General features: G+C 43.6%; 1 protein-coding gene across 4 annotated transcripts in view; it reads left to right on the forward strand.

The window, feature by feature from the left end:
- LOC137372246 (ras-associated and pleckstrin homology domains-containing protein 1-like) overlaps positions 1 to 20,849 on the forward strand; it is a 212,032-nt gene that overhangs the window by 38,520 nt on the left and 152,663 nt on the right. Inside the window, exon 1 of one of the 4 annotated variants that reach the window (XM_068035922.1) lies at positions 18,475 to 18,565. The exons of 2 other annotated variants lie outside the window; for them this stretch is intronic. The gene's annotated coding sequence lies outside the window, so the exon portion shown is untranslated. Of the gene's footprint in view, positions 1 to 18,474; positions 18,566 to 19,111; positions 19,182 to 20,849 lie in introns of those variants that run through there. One more of the 4 variants, XM_068035923.1, reaches the window with a different exon arrangement.

The following is a 20,849-nucleotide window of genomic DNA, read 5'->3' on the forward strand; positions in this document are numbered from 1 at the left end:
CTTTGTTAGTATCACTCATCAATCTTTGTCATCTGCAACCTAGAGACTTACTGACTTGAGACATTTCCAGCTGTTAAGTTTCTGAGATTTAGTTATGTAAGCCTTGTTCGCTCCACATGGACTTGGCAACTGATGTTTGTTCCACTCCCCCGATTTGGTTTATTGGGTAAATGCACTATTGTACAGACCAGGAAGTTGCTGCTGATCTATATTGAGTTTAGAGAGAAAGAGAGATTTGTATTTATGTAATGCTTTTCACAACCTCAGGATGTGCTTTACAGCCAATGAAGTACTTTGGAAATGGAATCACTATTGTAATTTAGAAAATGCTGCAGCCAATTTGCACTCAGCAAACTTTTACAAACAGCAATGTGATAATGACCAGATAATCTGTTTCTGTGATGTGGATTGAGGATAAATATTGGCCAAGGTTGAAACATATAAGATCCTGAGGGGTCTTGACAGGGTGGATGTGGAAAGGATGTTTTCTCCTTGTGGGAGAATCTAAAATTAGGTGGTCACTGTTTAAAAATAAGGGGTTGCCCATTTAAGAAATGTTTTCTTAGTCATATGTCTTTGGAATTCTCTTTCTCAAAAGGCAGTGGAAGCAGAGTCTTTGAATATTTTTAAGGCAGAGGTAGATAGATGCTTGATAAACAAGTGGGATGAAGGTCATCAGGGGCAGGTGGAAATGTGGAGTAATCAGTTCAGCCATGAGCCTATTGAATGGTAGAGCAGGTTCAAAGGGCTGAGTGGCCTACTCCTGCTCCTAGTTCATATGTAAGACACTGAGGATAACTCCCCTGCTCTTCGCCTTTTATGTCCACACAAAACAGACAGGGGTTCTGATTAACCTCTCATCTGAAAGATGGCACCTTGACAGTGCAACACTCCCTCGGTACTGCACTGGAGTGTCAGCCGAGATTTGTGTGCTCAATTTCCTGGAGTAGGACTTGACCTCACTACCTTCTGCTCAGAGGCAAGAATGCTACCAGCTGAGCCATGTCTGACACCGTAGCCATGTTTAGCCAGACTAGTTTTATCTAATGTAGGGGATGTGTGCATCGCTGCCTAGGCGAGCATTTATTGCTTATCCCGAATTGCCCTTGAGAAGGTAAGGTGAAGGTGAGCTGTCGTCTTAAACTACTGCAGTCCATGTGGGGTAGGTACACCCACAGTGCTGTTAGGAAGGGAGTTCCAGGATTTTGACCCAGCGACAGCGAAGAAATGGTGGTATAGTTCCAAGTCCTCTTGGAGGGGAACTTGCAGGTGTTGGTGCTCCCATGCATCTGCTGCCCTTGTCCTTCTAGGGGTAGAGGTCGCAGGTTTGGAAGGAGCCTTGGTGAGTTGCTGCAGTGCATCGGTGGTGGAGGTGGTGGATGGAGTGGCAATCGTGGGCTGCTTTGTCCTGGAGTGTTGTTGGAGCTGCACCCATCCAGGCAAGTGGAGAGTATTCCATCACACTCCTGACTTGTGCCTTGTAGATGGTGAACGGGCATTGGGGAGACAGGAGGCGAGTTTCTCACCGGAGAATTCCCAGCCTCTGACCTGTTCTTGTGGCCATGGCATTTATGTGGCTTGTCCAGTTCAGTTTCTGATCAGTGGTGACCCCCAGGATGTTAGTGGGAGATTCAGCGATGGTATTGCCATTGAACACCAAAGGGAGATTGTTAGATCCTCTCTTGTTTGAGATGGTCATTGCCTGGAATTGTGTGGAGTGAATGTTGCTTGCCACTTAGCCCAAGCCTAGACGTTGTCCAAATCTTGCTGCACCTGGACATGGGCTGCTTCCGTATCTGAGGAGTCGCAAATGGTGCTGAACACTGTGCAATCATCAGCGAGCATCCCCACTTCTGACCTTATGGAGGGAAGGTCATTGATGAAGCAGCTGAAGATGGTTGGGCCGAGGACACTACCCTGAGGAACTCCTGCAGTGATGTCCTGGGAGTGAGATGATTGACCTCCAACAACCACAACCATCTTCCTTTTGTGCTAGGCATGACTCCAACCAGTGGAAGTTTTCCCCGATTACCATTTGACTGCAGTTTTGCTCTGGCTCCTTGATGTCATACTCGGTCAATTGTTGCCTTGATGTCGAGGGCAGTCACTCGCGCCTCCCCTCTTGAGTTCAGCTCTTTTGTCTGTTTTGGACTAAGACTGTAATGAGGTCAGGAGCTGATTGGCCCTGGTGGAACCCAAACTGAGCGTCAGTGAGCAGGTTATTGCGAAGCAAGTGCCACTTGATGGCACTGTCGATGACCCCTTCCATCACTTTACTGATGTTGGAGAATAGACTGATGGGTTGGTAATTGGCCAGGTTGGAGTTGTCCTGCTTTTAATGCACAGGGCAGACCTGGGCAATTTTCCACATTGCCGGGTAGATGCCAGTGTTGTAGCTGTGCTGGAACAGCTTGGCTAGGGGCATGGCTAGTTCTGGAGCACAGGTCTTCAGTACTATTGCTGGAATGTTGTCTGGGCCCATAGTGATGGGGAAGGCTGCATTTGTCCTCTGTCGCACTTGATTGTTCCTCTTCTACAAATCAGCCAGGTGTTCCAGTCCCTCTTGATGGGTAGGTTGTGAGCTGTGCTGAGGCTGGGTGATGTGCGAGAATGATGGTGAGTTTGACTTTGTTCCATTCTGTCTAAAGCCTGCTGACCAGCATTGTAGACCTGAAGAGTGGCCATGAGTGTGGAATCAGCGACCACCAGATCTCTGGTACTTCACCCTGGAGAGAATCGGCCACTGTTGGGAGTGGGATAAAAATTACATTTGCATTTTCAATATTGCTCGTGTAAGCAGGAAAAGACTGAATTAAGTGTATAAATTCATTAGATTGAGTTATTGCCTCGTTTATCTGTTTGTCACTTCTCCCCTCCCCTCCATCCTCCCCGCCCACCTTCCCTAAATCTTGGATCTAATTTTTTTTGTTTGCTGTTCTTGTGTCAAATGAGATCTAATTACGCCTGAAGCATTATATGTCTGATTTATTTTAGCAGTGGCATTGATTTGAGGTGCAGTAGACTCCATCGACAGAAACGGATGAGTTTGTCGTGGTGGCATCTGTCTGACGTCAATTTTGTTTTATTGTTGGATGGTTTTGTTGGGATGCCTCTGTATTCAGCCTTCCTGTTGTGTAATACTCTAAAGAATATTGAAGACTAACTGATTCTGGCACTGAGTGTCGTGGTAGTAATCAGTTTCATTTGTGGCCTTCGACTTCACTTTCACTGATTTATACTGTGGAGCTATTTGGCTGAATTAATGTTATAATCCCAGTTGTGCATTGTGCTGTATTTAAGAGTGGGGGAGGGAATGAAAAAGTTGCAATTTTGATCCGAAAAACATTGTTTTGATAAGTAAACAGTCAATGCACTCCTGGCTGGCCTCCCACATTCTACTCTCTGTAAACGTGATGTCATCCGAAACTCTGCTGCCTGTGTCTTATCTTGCACCCAGTCCCACTCCCCCGTTAACCCTGTGCTCACTGACCTCCATTGGCTCTCGGTCAAGCAACATCTTGATTTTAAAGTTCATCCTTGTTTTAAAATCCCTCCATGGCCTTACCCACTTTATCCCTGTAATCTCTTCCAGCTCCTCAACCCTCCAAGATATCATCACTTCTCTAATTCAGGCCTCTTGTGCATCCCTGATAATCGCTCTATCATTGGTGGCCGCACCTTCAGTTGTCTCAGCCCCAAGCTCTGGAATACTCTCCGTACACCACTTTCCTCCTTTTAAGATACTCCTCAAAACCTATCTCTCTTTGACCAAGCCATTGGTCGTCTGACCTCATATCTCCTTTTGTGCCTCCGTGTGTTACTTCGTTTTATAATGCTCCTGTAAAACACCTTGGGGCGTTTTATTAGGTTAAAGCTGCTATATAAATGCAAGTTGCAGTTGTTAGATGCATTAATTCCAATGTGTGAGCTAGAGACACAAGGTTGGAGTGAGAACAGACTGCTTGCTATGCTTGAATACTTGCCTTGGAAAGTTTAGGTATATGTTTGTGTTGGACAGAAACAGCATTGGACTTGGTGTCTAAAGGCCTCCACTACTGAGTAACCCAAAGACATGCACAGTCTTAAGCTTATAGTTTAAACATGGGCACTTGGGTGGAGGACTGACATTGCCGTAGAACTGCCCCAGCAAGAGTCTGGGGTGGGAGAAAGAGGAGAATTTAAATAAAGAATTGGGGTGTCCAATTTCCAGTTGGATTTGTAGGGCCTGAAATATGGTTTATTTTGTTACTATTCCAGTTTGATTGTTGATGCAAGCAGAATTGATCAATACAACCAACTGGTGCCCTTCCCTTTTCTTTGGTTGCTTGTGATAGAAAAATCTACCACCACAGCTGAAGGTTCTCTGTGTACACAGTTGTTGTTCAACTAAATGGCCAAACAGCTGAAATAAGATGCCACAGTTTGAGGTGCTGAAAGCACAGTGCATTATAAATACAGAAACTTGCTGATTGACAGTACTGAGGAATTTTGTTGAGCTGAGCAAATCACGGAAGCCCCTTCTGAGCATTAGTGGTGGGACATTCAATATATGTAACTCTGCACTAATTTGTTGTCCATGAGGACTGCAGCACAAAAATACTCTGCTCTCCCACGGAGGACTAGTGGACAGTTAACCGTTCTAGTGTCTAATGTTGTCATTGCCAGTTTTCGCATTAGTCCACTATTGTGCACTCTAGTGCAGCACTTTGGAAATCACAGGCACACAGCCCACCCATCTCCTAAAATGCACTCTCTGTCAGCTAAGAGATCTCAAGAACACTGGTTAAGTCGAGAAGCAGCTTGCTTGGCTGAGCTTGGAATGAACAAAAAATGTTACAGGTGATGGAAATTTTAAAACAAACAAGAAAAAGCTGGAAATACTAAAGGAAGGATCTTAAGACCTAAAATATTGGCTGACTTCTGTTTCTTCTCTGCTGCCTGACTTGATGAATATTTGCAGACTTTGTTCTGATGTTTTCAGAGCTTGAAGTTAATTGTGGCTGTAATGCGACTTAAAAAAAAACTACTGTTTTTGAGGTTACAACTAACGATAAAAAGCTGATTAAAACAATACTTAAATATTGCCTGTTTCATTCTGATAACTGAAAGCCTTGCTCCTTGGGCAGCATTTTCACTGCCGTTATTTAACATATTACCAATAAGTTACATAACATTCCATTTAAGCCAATAAGCTTTAAACTGCCAATATACTTCTAGCATGCTCTTAATGCTTCCACCATTACCACCAATTTGTAACAATCAGTACTTCAGCTCAAAATGTTCTCCCCAGATACAAACCCATGTTTGGAGGGACTTATTTGCGCACTGAGTGTTGCATATGAGTGTGCTTCCATTTCTGCTTAGGTAACTCAATTTTTAGTCATATTTTTATCTTGCCATTTATAATTAAAGCTACCTAGATACAACAGTAACTTTAAATTTATATAGTCCCTTTTAATGTCTTAAGGCACTTCATAGTTTTTCATATCAAATCAGGACAGGTGACCAGTAGATTGGTGAGAGGTAGGTTTTAAGGAGTGTGTTAAAGGAGGAGAGGCAGGAGAGGGATTTAGGGAGGGAATTCCAGAGCTCGGGCTAGGCAGCTGAAGGCACGTCTGCTGATGGTGTAATGATCAAAAATCGGGGATTCTCAAGAGGCCAGCATTGGAGGAATGCAGAGATCTGAATGCTGTATGGCAGGAGGGAGAGATTTTTAAAAAAATCAAATAGTGCAGATGCTGAAAATCTGAAATAAAAACAGAAAATGGTGGAAACACTCAGCATGTCCGACAGCATCTGTGGAAAGAGAAATGGTTAATGTTTCAGGTCTATGACCATGTGTCAAAACTGGATAAGGTTAGTGATGTAACAAGCTTTAAGAAAGTACGGAAGGGGGAAGGAACGGAAAGATTAAAAGGGAAGGTTAGTGGGTTGGAAGATTTTGGTTATCGGCACACCCACCAGCGGAAACAGTTTCTCTTTTCCATCCCTCAGTTTTGAACACCTCTAGTAAATCTTTCGTTAACCTTCTGTGCTCCAAGGAGAATAATCCCAGTTTCTCTAGTCTCTCCACGTAACTGAAATTCGTCATCACTCGTATCATTCTGTTAAATCTCATCTTCACCTTCAAATCCTTGACATCCATCCGAAAATGTAGTGTCCAGAATTAGATGCTACTCCAGCTGAGGTCAAACTAGTGACACATTTTGTGTATAGTTTTGGACACTTGTTTGCTCCTACCCCATTGAGTATGTTGTATTAAATGATTTCACATGGATGTGGGGGTTTCCAGCAACTTTGTAATGTTTAACTGCTTTAAGGATGTGGCTTGTGTCTCCTTGTGAAGAAGTGGCCTAAATTGGCTCTGAGGGCAATCAGAGTTGAATTGCTGTTCGATTAAGAAGTTTGCAGATTACGAGACACATGTAAATTACTGGCTTCAGGTTGGAAACTATATCAAACAAAACGACTTATCAAAATAAAAGTCGAATTTGTTTCACTTAGTTTTGTCTCATGGAATGGAGATATTCATTATTTTAATACTTTTGCTTTGAGGTGGAAGAAAGCAGAGACTAACATTTAAAATGGAATTGATAAATATTTGTTAAGGAACTACATAAGGGAAAGGAGGAGTAGCTTCAATTTGAATCCTTCTGAATCTATTCAGTAATTTCTATGATTGTAAATGTCTGACTTATTCTTCTACATCTCAGTCAGAGTTTTTTACAGCACAGAAACAGGCCCTTCGGCCCAACGCGCCTGCACTGACCATCAAGCACCCGTCCTAATTAATCCCATTTCCCCGCACTTGGCCCGTAGCCTTGTATGTTATGGCGTTTCAAGTGTTCATCTAAATACTTGAATGTCGTGAGTTTTCCTGCCTCTACCACCTCTTCAGGCAGTGTGTTCCAGATTCAAACCACCCTCTGGGTGAAAATATTTCTCCTCAACTCCCCTCTAAACCTTCTGCCCCTTACCTTAAATCCATGGCCCCTAGTTATTGACACCGCTGCTAAGGGAAAAAGTTTCTTCCTATCTATCCTATCAATGCCCCTCATAATTTTGTACACTTCAATCAGGTCCCGCCTCAGCCTTCTCCGCTCCAAGGAAAATAACCCCAGCCAATCCAGTCTGTCTTCATAACTGAAATGTTCCAGCCCAGGCAACATCCTTGTGAATCTCCTCTGCACCCTCTCCATTGTAGTCACATCCTTCCTATAGTGTGGTGACCAGAACTGTACACAGTGCTCCAGCTGTGGCCTAACCAGCATTTTATACAGCTCCGACATAACCTCCCTGCTCTTTTATATTCTATACCTTGACTAAAAGGCAAGTATCCCGTAGGCCTTCCTAACCACCTTTTATCTACCTGTGCTGCTGCCTTCAGTAATCTTAAGGACAAGCACCCCAAGGTCCCTCTGTACTCCCTAGGGTCCTACCATCCATGGTATATTCCATTGCCTTGTTAGTCCTCCCAAAGTGCATCACCTCACACTTCAGGATTAAACTCCATTTGCCATTGCTCCGCCCATTTTACCAGCCCATCTATATCGTCCTGTAGTCTAAGGCTTGCCTCCTCACTAATTATGACGCCACCAATTTTCGTGTCATCTGCGAACTTACTGATCATACCTCCTATATTCACGTTTAAATCATTAATGTACACTACAAACAGTAAAGGTCACAGCACTGATCCCTGCAGTACCCCACTGGTCACAGGCCTCCATTCACAAAAACAACCCTCTACCATCACCCTCTGCTTCCTTCCACTAAGCCAATTTTGAATCCAGTTTGCCAAATTGCCCTGGGTCCCATGGGCTTTTGCTTTCTTAACCAATCTTCCATGCGAGACCTTATCAAAAGCCTTACTGAAGCGTTGCCCTCATCTACACATCTAGTTACCGCCTCGAAAAATTCAATCAAATTTGTTAGACATAATCTCCCCCTGACAAAGCTAAACTGACTATTCCCTGATTAATCCCTGCCTCTCCAAGTGGGGATTAATCCTGTGTCTCAGAATTTTTTCCAGTAATTTTCCTACCACTGATGTTAGACTCACAGGCCTGTATTTACCTGGTTTATCCCTGCTACCCTTGAATAATGGTACCACATTCGCTGTCCTCCAATCCTCTGGTACCTCTCCTGTAGCCAGAGAGGATCTGAAAATTTGTGTCAGAGCCCCAGCTATCTCCTCCCTTGCCTCACATAGCAGCCTGGGGTACATCTCATCCGGGCCTGGGGATTTATCCACCTTTAAGCCCCTGAATACAGCCATTACTTCGTCCTTCACAATGCTAATTTGATCAAGTATATTGCAATCCCTCTCCATACTGAACACAGATAAAAAGTAATCATTCAAAACCTCCCCAATCCACACACTGATTGATTACCTTTATGAACTCTAATGGGCCCCACCTTTTCCCTGGTTATCCTCTTGCCTCTAACATACTTGTAAAACGCCTTGGGATTTTCCTTTATCTTGTCTGTCAGTGATTTTTCATGCCCCCTCTTTGCTCTCCTAATTACTTTAAGTACTCCCCTACACTTTCTATACTGCTCCAGGGCCTCCGCTGTTTTCAGCACTCTGAATCTGCCACGCACCTTTTTTTTTTTCCTTATCCAATCCTCTATATCCCTTGACATCCAGGGTTCCCTTGTCCTGTTGGTCCTACCTTTCACCTTTACAAGAACATGCTGCACCTGAGCCCTCACAATTTCCCTTCTAAATGACACTGTTTGATGTAGACTTTCCTATAAGAAGCTGCTCCCAGTTCACTTTGGCCAGATCCTGTTTTATCATATTGAAATCTGCCTTCCCCCAATTCAGTACTCTTATTTCAGTCTCTCTCTCTCCTTTTTCATAACTACCTTAAATCTTAGAGTTATGGTCACTATCCCCGAAATGCTTTCCCACTGACACTTCTATCACTTGTCCGGCTTCATTCACTAGGATTAAGTCTAGTACAGCTCCTCCTCTTGTAGGACACTCTACGTGCTGGCTCAAAAACCTCTCCTGATTGCACTTGAAGAATTCTGCCCCCTTTAAGCTTTTTGCACTCATACTATCCCCTCTAATATAGGGGAAGTTGAAATCCTCTACTATTATTACCCTATTATTTTTGCACCTCTGAGATTTGCCTACATATCTGCTCCTCGATCTCTCCCTGACTGTTTGGAGGCCTGTAGTACACTCCCAGCCAAGTGTTATCAGCAGTGCCATCAAGCAGCACTTGCTTAGCAATAACCTGCTCAGTGCTCAGTTTGGGTTCTGCCAGGGCCACTCAGCTCCTGACCTCATTACAGCCTTGGTTCAAACATGGACAAAAGAGCTGAATTCAAGAGGTGAGGTGAGAGTGACTGCCCTTGACATCAAGGCAGCATTTGACCAAGTATGGCATCAAGGAGCCCTAGCAAAACTGAGGTCAATGGGAATCGGGGAAAATGCTCTGCTGGTTGGAGTCGTACCTAGCGCAAAGGAAGATGGTTGTGGTTGTTGGAGGCCAATCATCTGAGCTCCAGGACATCACTGCAGGAGTTCCTCAGGGTAGTGTCCTAGGCCCAACAATCTTCAGCTGCTTCATCAATGACCTTCCTTCAATCATAAGGTCAGAAGTGGGGATGTTCGCTGATTGCACAATGTTAAGCACCATTCATGACTCCTCAGATGCTGAAGCAGTCCGTGTAGAAATGCAGCAAGATCTGGACAATATCCAGGCTTGGGCTGATGAGTGGCAAGTAACATTCGTGCCACACAAGTGCCAGGCAATGACCATCTCCAACAAGAGAGAGTCTAACCATCTCCCCATGACATTCAATGGTATTACCATCGCTGAATCCCCCACTATCAACATCCTAGGGGCTACCACTGACCAAAAACTGAACTGGAGTAGCCATATAAATACCATGGCTACAAGAGCAGGTCGGAAGCTAGGAATCCTGAGGCGAGTAACTCACCACCTGACTCCCCAAAGCCTGTCCACCATCTACAAGGCACAAGTCAGGAGTGTGATGGAATACTCTCCACTTGCCTGGATGGGTGCAGTTGCAACAACACTCAAGAAGCTCGACACCATCCAGAACAAAGCAGCCCGCTTAATTGGCACACCATGCACAAAAAACATTCACTCCCTCCACCACTGACGCACAGTGGCAGCAGTGTGTACCATCTACAAGATGCAATGCACCAAGGCTCCTTCGACAGCACCTTCCAAACCTGTGACCTCTACCACCTAGATGAACAAGAGCAGCAGATGCATGGGAACACCACCACTTGCAATTTCCCCTCCAAGTCACACACCATCCTGACTTGGAACTATTTCGCCGTTCCTTCACTGTCGCTGGGTCAAAATCCTGGAACTACCTTCCTAACAGCACTGTGGGTGTACCTACCTCACATGGACTGCAGCGGTTCAAGAAGGCAGCTCACCTCCATCTTCTTGAGGGCAATTAGGGGTGGGCAATACATGCTGGCATAGCCAGTGACGCCCACATCCCATGAATGAATAAAAAAAAGTGATTGCCCCCCTTTTTGTTTTTAAGTTCTACCCATATGGCCTCATTATAGGAACCTTCTAGGATACCATCCCTCCTTACTGCAGTAATTGACTCCTTGATCAACAGTGCAATGCCGCCACCTATTTTACCCCCTCCCCTATCACGTCTGAAGATTCTATACCCTGGGATATTAGGCTGCCAGTCCTGCCCTTCCCTCAACCATTTGTCAGTGATAGCAATAATATCATATTCCCATGTGTTAATCAACGCCCTCAATTCATCTGCCTTACTAGTAAGACTCCTTGCATTAAAATAGATACAATCCAGCCTTGCATTATTTGCCTGAGCCTTAACAGGTCTACATTTACTCTGTCCTCTGGACTGACTTAGCTTCACATTTATATTTGTTTGTACAACACCCTCTACTGTGCTTCCACTCTGTACCCCATCCCCCTGCCAAATGAGTTTTAACGCCCCCCCCCCCCCCCACCTTCAGCAGCACTAGCAAACCTCCCAGCAAGGATGCTGGTCCTGTTCCAGTTTAGGTGCAACCCGTCCATTTTATACTGATCCCCCCTTTGCCAGAAATAGGCCCAGTGATCCAAGAATCTAAAGCCCTCCCTCCTGCACCATCTCCCCAACTATGCATTCATCTGCTGTAACCACCTGTTCATGTACTCACTGGCCCGTGGTACCAGAGGCAACATACGATCCTGGAATCACGTCTGCGACCACAGAAACACCTATCTGTTCCTCTAACCATAGAATCCCTTACCACTATTGCCCTTTTGTTCCTTTTTCTCCAACCCAGCACAGCAGAGTTAGCCATGAAATTCCAGTCATGACTCTCGGTGCATTTTCCAGAGGAACCCTTTCTCTCTCATCGGTACCCAGAACTGAATACCGGTTAGAAAGTGGGATGTCCTCTGGGGACTCCTGCGCTACCTGCCTTGACTTCTTTGTCTGTCCGTCAGCCACCCAGTCACCCCCACCCCACCACACTGTGCTTGCCGAGGCACCGGCTTGACTACCTCCTGAAACCTGCCATCCACATAGTCCTGCACCTCGCAGATGCGCCACAGTGACTCCAGCTGTCACTCGAGCTCCGAAACCCGAAGCTCAAGCTTCTGCAACCGGAGAAACTTTCTGCAGACATGTTTGCCAAGGTCACATGGCATGTCCACAACTTCCCACATTGCACAGGAAGTACATTCCACTTGGCCAAGCTGCCCTGCCATTACTTACTTTTTACAATGATGTGCAAGGCTGTTGTGTGAGCAATGCACAATTAAAAAATTGATAAACTTGTATTGAATTGAATTTTAAATAAACAGAATTGACTTAATGCATTCACTGCATTGAGCAGGGCTAATTTAAGTGATCTGAAAAATTAAACTGTGTCTACACTTTTTCCCATCTAAAAAGTGTGTACTATGCAATCTACTTAGAACTTCATTGTGTTAAATGATTGTATGGGCTTGGTCACTCCACAGGGAAATTTTGTGTACATCTCATCGGATTGGTTTGGATATTCTAGTTCAGCTAACCAAAAATAAATCAGAAGTAACAAATGTGGCAGGCAAAAATTGCAGTAATAGCTATAAGGTTTAGATATTTTTAACATCACATGATTTGTTTGTCATACTTTTAAGAAACATTCTTATTTTGCCTTGGAAGTGTGACAGCTGGGCTGCAGGAGGATGTTGGGGCTACCAACTACTAGGCTCTTTTAATTTCTTGAATTATTTCCCTCGCTGTGATCAGAATGTTTGAGTGCAACAGATTCTATTTTAATCTTGAAGCTAGAAACTTTCATGATGTTTTCTGTAGTATGAGCTGTTTGCTCTCTCCTGATCCAAATCCCCCCACAATTAGAGCTGATAGAAAGGTAGTATTTGAAAATCCTACACAGGCAACTATTTGTAACTTTTTCCTCCATGAGACCCAGAAAACTACAGGCTGAAGTTTCCAGAAGTTTTAAGAAAAGCCCTTTGAGAAATTTTGCATCAACTATGATTTCACTCCTGTTTTATATAGTGGGCTATGAGGCACTGTTTCCATGAACTCCTCCAAATGATCAAGGCTGTTTTAAAACATTTTTTTAATAAAGTCTCAAATTTGGTGATGAGTGGTTTTGACACAGGTCTCCAACTGCAGTCTGTTTTTTCAATTTTCCCCTGATATTCTCATTTGTATTCTTTCTTAGTATGTTGTTGCTGGCAAGGGCAGCATTTATTGCCCATTCTTGCTCCCGAGAAGGTGGTGTTGAGCTGCCACCTTTCTAGTGGTTTGATACAACTGAGTGACTTTCTGGGCCACTTCAGAGGCTAGTTAAGAGTCAACCACGTTGATGTGAGGACTGGAGTCATGTATAGGCTAGACTGGTTAAGGTTATTTCCGCATTTAAGAAAAAAACAAACTTAATTCGAATTCTGTAATGGCGGTGTTTGAGTTCACATTCTCTGGATTTAGTTTAGCCATCTAGATTATCAGTCCAGTAAAATAATCAATACAGTGCTGTAACCTTGTTTACATTTGCAGTTCCAGTAGTGAGCAGGCTTACTGGCAGAGGCCAATCTTATTCTCCTCATGGTTTTAATAGCTTAGTCGCACTCATGTCTGGGCTCAAAGTTGAAGAATGGCCACTTGGGTACCATGCTGGAAGGCACCCTGTAGGAAGTGTTCTCGCACGTTTGTGTTTACAGAAACAGAGGCATGACAATTCACCAGATGAATGAAAATGGCTTCTGAGGAATTTGGAAGCATTCGCAGTGGGAAGAACTCTGTTAAAGGCTGAAATGCATAACGTTACGCAGGTTGCCACCTCTGAGAATTAAAGCACATCCATTAACAACTTGATATAATTGCCTGAGTAAAATGCTAAGTGCGTCTGCTATACATTGGCTCAGTCATTTTAAATTCTAAATGCTCCTGAATCTGGTTTCATTCTTCTGTTATTGCTCTACCCATATTCTGGTATTGATTTTCCTGTCCTCAGTGTCAATAATGTCTTCAGAGAAGCTTCAGGTTATTAAACTTGATCTTTCACTGTGTCACTGCTGAATGTCCTTTTTTTAAACTTGTGTTTTCCCAAGTGTTCATGCAACAGATCTTTGTTTAAGGTTTTCCATGCAGCTATATCTCAGTGTAGAATGATGCTAATAACTAGTTTTAATCTAATTTGCGTGTCTATTGAAATCTGGCTTTATAGCACTTCCCTGATGGCTAAATCGATAAGTGCATTGTCAAGTGTAGAGCTGTGCTACATAGATGAAGAAGGGCCCAAGTGCATTCCCCAGTATATGCTGATTTCAGCCACTTGGCCTCAGTCAACCATACTTGAAAGAGGCAAAGTAGCCAGGGTTCCCATGTCTGAATGCTATCCATTGTTTCCTGTTGGAATGCGCATGTGTTGATTTGGGTGAGCACAGGCTTGGTTTTAATGCCCAAGGCTCAAATAACTTGACAATATTCACCGTCTGTGCTTAAGGATGAAAAATGGTTACTTATGCAATGGCCGAATAGCAACTAGCACTCTTGGAGCTGTAGCCTTGGATGTGTTAACACCATCAGGAGAAGAAAATTGGAAGGGGAAAAAACCATGTAATTTCAAATCAGAATTTTTCAGCACAACAGGAAGCCATTCAGCCATCATGGGGGTGGGGGAAGATGCTGGTGTAGTGAGGCCCAGGCTAATGCCCTGGGGGCACAGGCTCAAATCCCACCACAGCAGCTGGTGGAATTTAGATTTAATTTGAATTAATTCATGAAAATCTGGAATGGAAAGATTGTCTCAGTTATCATGCCATGAAGTTATCATCGATTTTCTCGTTAAAACCCATCTGGCTCACTAATGCCCTTTAGGGAAGAAAATCTTGTGTCCTTTCCTGGCTGGCCTACATGTGACTCCAAACCCACAGCAACGTGATTGACACTTAGCTGCCCTCTGAAATGGCCGAGCAAGCCATTAGAGAAACCTATAAAATTCTAACAGGACTTGACAGGGTAGATGTAGGAAGGATGGTGGGGGAGTCCAGAACCAGGGGTCATAGTCTAAGGATACGGGGTGAACCTTTCCGGACTGAGATGAGGAGAAATTTCTTCACCCAGAGAGTGGTGAGCCTGTGGAATTAGCTACCACAAAAAGCAGCTGAGCCAAAACATTGAATGTTTTCAAGGAAGAGTTAGATATAGCTCTTGGGTCCAAAGGGATCAAAGGGTATGGGGGCGAAAGCGGGAGCAGGCTACTGAGTTGGGTGATCAGCCATGATCATAATGAATGGCGGAGCAGGCTCGAAGGGTTGAATAGCCTACTCCTATTTTCTATGTTTCTAAGCCACTCAGTTCAAGGGCAATTAGGAATGGGCAACATCCTTGCCAGCAATGCCCACATTCCATTAAAGAATATTAAAAATAATGCCTGTCCATGCCCTGGAGAGCAATAGATTTAGTCCTCTTCCTATGCCTTTAAAAAAAAAAATTAACAAATTTCAAATTTATCCACTTCCATTTTGAAAGCACTTATGGATTTGTTTTCCACTACTGTTTCTACTAGCACATTATGTGGTCTAACACTCTTGATAAAACATTTATCTTATCTCCTTTCATTTGACAATGATCTTTGTTATGCACTCTCGTTACTGACTCACCAACCAGTGGAAATAATTTTTCCCTATACTCCATGAAAACCCATCAATTTTTAATCAGTTTCATAGATCTCTTATCCTTGTCTGTGATCATGAAAAAAGCCTCCGTTTTTCTAATTTCTCTTCGTAACTCAAGCCTCTCATTCTTGATATCCTTGTAATCTCCTGTGTGCCCTCCCAGTGCCTTTGATGTCTTTGTGCAGTGGTGTCCCCTTTATTTTTCATCAATGAACCTGCGTTTTAGTCAGGGTGACCTGCTAGATTATAGAGTCTGGTCACCCTCTAAGACATTCAAGTGGATGAGATATATCAGCTTATATGTAGACTCACTCAAACAGGCATTTTCAGTAATGGAAAAAAACTTGTGATTTAAAGGTGATGTGTACATCAGTACTTTTTCCCTTTGACAGTGCAACTTCGTGGTTTTAATTGCAGTGAAACTAGCAGCTTAAATTCTTTGGCTTAGCAAAGAAACTAGTTTTTAGCTTGGATGAATCTTGCTCCCAAAATTGACCATCTGTATCTTCTAAATAATTGAACATTAAGGAAATGGGAAACTGATCACTTTCCTAAGCTGGACTATATCTAGTTTATATTTAACTAAACAGTAACTTGGGATCAGTCTCCATATCTGAAGATCGGTGTTCTGTTCAAATTTGGAGGTGAGTGTAGGAGCTATGGTCAGATAATGAGTGGGATGAATTTAAGGGCAACATCATTTGAGGCAAAATATTTGCAACTGTTTAAGGGGCAGTTAGATGAGATGAGGTTTTTTCTGGATGTACAAGGTAGGATGGACTGAATAAACCCCTTTTTTATGTTTATCGTGGACAAGAAAGACCAGTAGACGTATACACATGCGCGCGCACTCATTACACTGTCAATCATGGCATGCTTTTTTCAAAAGTTGTGACGGGTATGGGGAAAGTGGCCTAAGTCACTGTTGCTGAATAACCACATGCCTTGTCACCAATGGCTTATCGGTGTCTTACCGGTTTCCCTGCAGAGTACCCTGTAGATAGTACAAATTAGTTATGTAGAGGAGATCAGTGTTTAGGCGAGTGGGTGAAATGCTGATCAAGTAGGCTGCTTTTATGATGAATGGTGTCGAGCTTATTTTAAGTGTTGCAGCATCACTCGTCCAGGCAAGTGGAGAGTATTCCATTGCATTCCTGACCTGAGCCTTGTAGGTGTTGGAGAGCTTTGGGGGAGTTGGTGGGTGAGCCTTTCCACCACCTACAAGTAAGGAGTATGTTTTGCAGTGTTTACCAGGGATTGAACCTTGACGAATACTGTTAATTCACTTTGGACTTTCCACTGGCTTTGCAAGATCTGAATGCCGTAGCTAGTGGCACCAGAGTCTCAGTAAAGAATCTCACTACATTACTGCTGTCACTGGCAGCCTTGACTTCAGGAGCATTGTTGCAGTGTAGATAGGGAGCAAGGTGCACTAGTGCTTCTGGACGTGGAGTACTACCTTGAGTTTTTCAGAAGGCTGCCTCCAATGGTACAGGCAACAGCCTCAAACCAGTTTTTCTGTTAAGCTTGTTCAGGTCAAGTTGTTGGGTTGACACTGGTATCAACCCATCTGAAATGTAAGTTGAAGTGGGTTAAATGTGCCAGCAGCCGACGCATACAGAGTCTGCTTGAACTGATTCTGTGCAAAGTGAATTAGCCATGTGGTAACTACTTGGTTGGAGTTTATTTCAAATCTGTCTTTGATTTCTCCCCATTTTTGATGCCTGTGGCCTATTTAAAGGATTCTGCTTAGCCCTGCTGTTGCTGCATATTGGGGAAAACATCTTGCTGGGCAGGGGACTGTTTGCATGATCTAACTGCTTAGTGGGATATCATTGCTCTGTGGCGAGAAATTGGGAGTAATGTTTTATTTCTATTTCTCTGTCAGAGCTACTTGGAATTTTTGAGTTGTCTGTTTGTCTCCAGATATACTTGCAATTGGTCAGAATGAGCCATACCATTTCCACTTAACTGATTACAAGGCAGAGGGTAGTGAAGTGTCCTTATGTCCTCTCGCAGTACTAAAAATAACTTTCTAATTTAATGGTACTGCTGGAGGTCAGTAACAGCGCAGGTCTACGTGAGGACTTGCTTTTCTTTTGGCTAAGTAAATCATGTTGATTTTATATGTGCCAACTTGGTGAACACTTTCTTCTCGCCTTCTGTCTATGCCACTCCAACTGCTCCAGGGGATTGTATATACTGCTGCACACAGGGTGGGAATTCCTGATCTTGTGACAATTTCCCACTCTCAACATTCATAGGCTTTCAGTCTGTTGTAGTAACAATAGGAGATGGCAGTCAGGATCACTGAGGAGGGGTTGTGGAGTGCTGCTGCTTTTTATTTGAGAATGTGGGTGAATGGACAATGCCCGAAAATCACTTACTGCGTGAATTATGGGCGTTTACGATCTAGGCTGATTGAATTTGCTGGTTTTTGAAGAGCTGTGAAGCTGTTTATGAATACTTCTACTGTTGTGGTTTGGAAAATGGAAAGGCAAGCTGATTTTGTTCGAAGATTTTGCACCCAGAATGCATCTTGATGATACAGGCACATGACATTGTTTTTCACAAATGTATTCCAAGTGCATCTGTGGGAAAATGAGTTTTCCAAGTTAGAATTGGGCAATAAGCCTCTGCCTTGTGTTAGCTGGCACTGTTGTGACACCAGGTTTGTCTGTCGCTAAAGCTAATGGGAGTGAATGAAGTCAGGAGTTTGGTCTTAGGGCCATTGTAAATTCCTGTCAGTGCTGTTTATCTGCTTGTCCGGGTATGATTATAGCTGTGTCATGCCCTGAACTGGAATGCCTATGGCCTTTGGTCTGTAATCCCAGAAGAGAACACAGGAAGCCCCTGAAGATAACAGGGAGCTAGAAGCTGAAATCATATGCTGATTTGGTGGTGGGGTGGGGGGAAGAGTATGGTATTCATAAATCTTTCCTACAAGTATCTGTTTGCTTTGCCTAATATAAATGATCTGACATGGATTCTAATGAAAGGTGCCATCCAAAATGTTAACTATCTCTGTGAAACTGACCGATCTGCTTTTATTTCAGCTCTCCAGCATTCAGTTTGTTTCTTTATATAACACACTGTCTGCTTGTTTAGTATCTGTTGGATAGCCAAAAGCAAGCAGAGTACTCTGGTGACCTTTGATTTTCTATTGGGCGGGGATATGTGTTGACAAAGCAGTGTTCCCAGTGTCTTGACTCTCCTGCACTCCTTCCTGTAATGATGTGATTGATATAGCTTTGCAAGCGCATTATAGCCACAGCAGCTACCATATGTTCTCTGTGACTGCTGGCCCTCTGGAGAATTCTAACAGCAGTTAAATGGAATGCATCTTCAAGGAATGTCTCTGATATTCTCATGACTATCGGAAGTGTATTGCGGTGCCTTGGGTTAATGTATGTGGTCTTTTTATTTATTTTCCTTCCCTTCCCCCAACTGATCTTTTTGCAAAATTTGCAGGATTTATGAATCATCAAAACTAAAATCCTTGTTCACGTGATAGCAAATCAGAAATATTTTTGAGGTTAAATGTACAATAGCAGCGTCTCTCAGTCTGTTGTCCCAAAAATGAATTCAATTTTCAGATGGCTCTGGGGTGTATTCTAACTGCTCACTATCTGTCTGCTGTGTGAATGCTAGCTACTTTAGTTCTAGTACTGTGCAGTATAAACCTTGAAATATCAACTGTCTTTCACTGTAGTTGGTCAAATGCAGTCCTGTATGTTTTGAATATTCTTTGTTCAAGCTTTTCAGTTGTAAGCACTGTTTCACAGAGGTTTTAATTGTCTGTTACTTTGAAGTGTCTGCTATAATTGCATTGGGTTTGCATTCCTCTGTTCAGCTCGGTTGGAAATAGAGGCCTGCTTTCGGTCGGGAAAAAGAACCCGGCCCGATCCGACCATCCCTTTACTTATGTTCCTGACATCGAACCTGCAGCGCATGCGCGAGACATCATAGTGATGTCACTCGCTCATTGCGCAGACTCAGTTTCATCCCGGACTCCCAGCTCAGGTAAATTTTTATTTTTAATACTTACCAGCAGAGCACTTACTGTGCATGACCGGCCCGACTCGACCCGACCCAAACCAGATACATGTCTGGTTCGGGTCAGGTAGCAGGCCTCTAGTTGGAAATACCTGCTGCTAACACTGGCTTCATCGTTTCTTCCTTTGCTTTTCAGAGTATTGGTTAGAGTTCCCACTTGAAGCTCCTGCTTTGTGTGACGAGACTCAAGATGTGCTCCATGTGTGTTCAGTATTAAATTACGCATTGTTTGGTATTCTGAACTCTTTGGAAAATTTCGTGGGAGCTTGGTGACTCGATTGTTTTCCAATATTATTAAAATGGAAGCTCATTCTTTTAAAATTGTTGTCCTCCCCACATTCCCAACTCTGTACCTTTCCAGGTTGTTCATAGCCACATGCTCCTGTAGAAACTGTCTGGGGTCTCCTGGCTGTGGGTATTGTCATTTTAGATTGTGAGGTGTATTCCATAGCAGCTGGAACAACAGCAAAGTAAGTGTGCATGTGTTGCCTTTGAAGTCTCCTAATTGTTTTTCCCTATGACTGGGGAAAAAATATATTGCTGATTGAGCAGCTCAGCAGGGCAGGGAACATGGCTGCTTGTGCCTGTGACAGCAGTGTTCAGATGGCGATGGTGATGCCTCTGGAGGTGGTCAAAGAATTCTGCTCTTCTGGGAACACTTTGGGCCCTCTAAAGGCAGCGGTGCCACCTTTATTCTGTGCCAGCATAGGATAAATGCAGCATAACAAGACTTCATGTGCAAATCAAGTATGGTTCCGAACTACTAAACTGTTAAAGATCCACTCAATACTGGAGGCTTGCCTACAATGGCAGCAGTACCTTTATAGAGGAAACCCTGTTAAGCACCAGGGTGCCATTCAGGATTTGAGTCTGTGGTTGCAGTAACACCCTGTAACAGCATTTCTATTCTTTCTAGTGCCCCTCTGTGCAGCTGATTCTCTTGCAGCACCATGGATTTGCTCCTGACTGCTGTCCCCTGAGATGTTAAACCCCTCATTGTTATTCAACACTGAAAACAAAGACGGCGGTTATCTTTGCTTTTAGAGTAGTGTGTGGTTTTGGAAGAGGAGAATGAGGACCTATCCTGTTTGATGTGGTTCAACCTGATCTGATTAATGGCTGTTACAGTATGGAGATTTTAAAGAAGAGAGAAGGGTGAAATAAGGTGAGATTCTTGCAGAAAGGTGCTGGAGGAATAGGAGCAGAAACCAAAGAACGATTTGATGATCTGGCCATGCCCATGTTTGAATAGGACAGGTGGCAAGTATAACCAGGCTGAGAGACATCAGTAAGGAGAAAGGTAATGCCAGCTGTGAGCCAAGTTTTTTTTTGTCAAAGACATGACTCCATTGCAATTATCCACATAAGGTCATTGATGGAAAGGATTTTTCTCATGAGTTCATGGACATAGTCAGGAAATAAGAATGGGGTGGTGATGGGTGGAGTGAGTACGATAAGGTTTTCAAAATTAGTTCCCAGCTGGCACACTGTGGAAAAGGCAGGGGGAGAAGAATTAGTTGGGGTTGTTCATAAGGAGGCAGCAACAGGCGCCTCAGTGGGCACTTTGGAGAATGCTCAGAAGCAGGCCTTGAATGAAGGCCCAGAAATGCATGGAGTGGGCAATATTAGGGGGAG

This window comes from Heterodontus francisci, chromosome 7, assembly GCF_036365525.1.
Source record: "Heterodontus francisci isolate sHetFra1 chromosome 7, sHetFra1.hap1, whole genome shotgun sequence".
Lineage (NCBI taxonomy): Eukaryota > Metazoa > Chordata > Chondrichthyes > Heterodontiformes > Heterodontidae > Heterodontus > Heterodontus francisci.